Here is a 1,763-nt window from a genome sequence, read left to right on the forward strand (position 1 = left end):
ATTGAGTGGAAGGCGAAAAAGCAAGCAGAACAAAAAACGCCTCTGCTCCAACCTCCCCTAGGCTGACAAGGAGGAAGTGCTGGGTCACAGAGGGGAGGGTCACAGGAAGGATGCCCAGGGGGCAGGGGATGGCGCTACGTGTGCTGGGAGATGCAGGGGCTTTCTGAGCGGGCAGAACCCCAATGCCTTTCTTTGGGTGCCCGCTGGTGGAGAGGGGGCGGTGCTTGGGAGCTCCCAGGGGCAGGGAGGGTGAGGAGTGGCTGGTGGGGACGCCTCAGGTTAACTCGTTACACCTGGGGCTTGGGGTGTTTCCAGGAAGGTGGGTCGTGAGGATGGACACGGGGCCTGGGGTGACATGAAAAGAGCAGGAGACCCGACAGCAGGTGGCCTGCGGCCCTGTGGGACCTGCCTGAGGCCAGAGCTGAGGTCCAATCCCGTGCGGACGAGTGTGCGTCCGGCTGTACCTGGGCATCTCTTAAGCAGAATAAGAGGGATTCGTTCTCAGGCAGGGTTGTGGGAGAGGCAAGCACTGACCTGGGACGGCAGTTGCTGGAAATCCTTGTGGATGCAAAACGGGTGCAAAATAGCCACTACCTGCTCCACCACGCCTGACCCCTGCAAGATGCAGTTTGAAGTACAGGTGTTTTATGTATTCAAGCAGGTGTTACCAACCTTCTTCTGTAAAGGATGCAATAGGACAGAAAAAAATAAAGAAATACTTCCTCCCCTGGGAGGTCCAGGAATTTAGTGGATGACTTAAACTGCATTTCAAATCAGTGGGAAAACATGGATTATTCAATAAATGGTTTGGGAATAATGGGATTATCCCATGGCGGTTTTTAAAAAGCTAAATACCAAGGAATCTCTTCCTCATTCCCTTTACAGAAATGCATTCCTAGGGGATCAAATATTTTAATGTAAAAAAACCCCACAAAAGTGTTAGAAGTATGACAGCAAGCCCAGAAACAATTAACTAACTTCATTGTGCAAAAATAATAAAAAGGAATGGGGAAAAATATCACTTCAGAGTTAAAAGGTGAAGGATAAAGTGAAAAAGAGTATTTGCTATTTACTTCACAGCCATATCTTTAATATGTAAAGAGTTCCCACAAATCAATAAGGATAGGACCAATATCACATATAAACATAGGCAAAAGGCACATTCATTTCCCCCAGAAATGGAATGCAAATGGGTCCCCCACGCACAGATTCTCAATCTCACTTGTGTTAAGAGAAATGCAATGTAAAAGCAGTTAATTTGATATCATTTTTCAACCTACAGATTGGCACCAATCAGAAAGTTTGCACGGCAGTGAGGAAACAGATCTGACATCGCTGGGGGGGGTATCATGAATTTGCACAACCTCTATGGGGGATGACTGGGCGGTGTCCATAAAAATTAAATACACACATGCTTTTTTTCCTCACAAAGCCAACTTCAGGCATTAATGCAACACACACACTTGCACAGAGCCACAAAAACGTGCTTACAGAGATATTCAATGAAGCACCTTGAAAACAAAAACTTGGTCACAGCTTAAGTGGGTTGATCAAATCCATGATGACCCAGACTTTTAACAAATCCTCCACTGGTATTGTCTCCCTTTGGCCCTTAGATAAAATCTTTATGTTGATTTCAAAATCTGTTGGACTGTGATTTCTTCATATGGGAGTTCCAAAATGATTTTAAAAAGCAATCGTCACGCCAAGTATTTCATGATCCAAGCCACATAATTTAAATTCAATTTTTCAAACGACAGAAC

This window comes from Kogia breviceps, chromosome X (genome assembly GCF_026419965.1).
Source record: "Kogia breviceps isolate mKogBre1 chromosome X, mKogBre1 haplotype 1, whole genome shotgun sequence".
In the NCBI taxonomy this organism is placed as follows: domain Eukaryota; kingdom Metazoa; phylum Chordata; class Mammalia; order Artiodactyla; family Physeteridae; genus Kogia; species Kogia breviceps.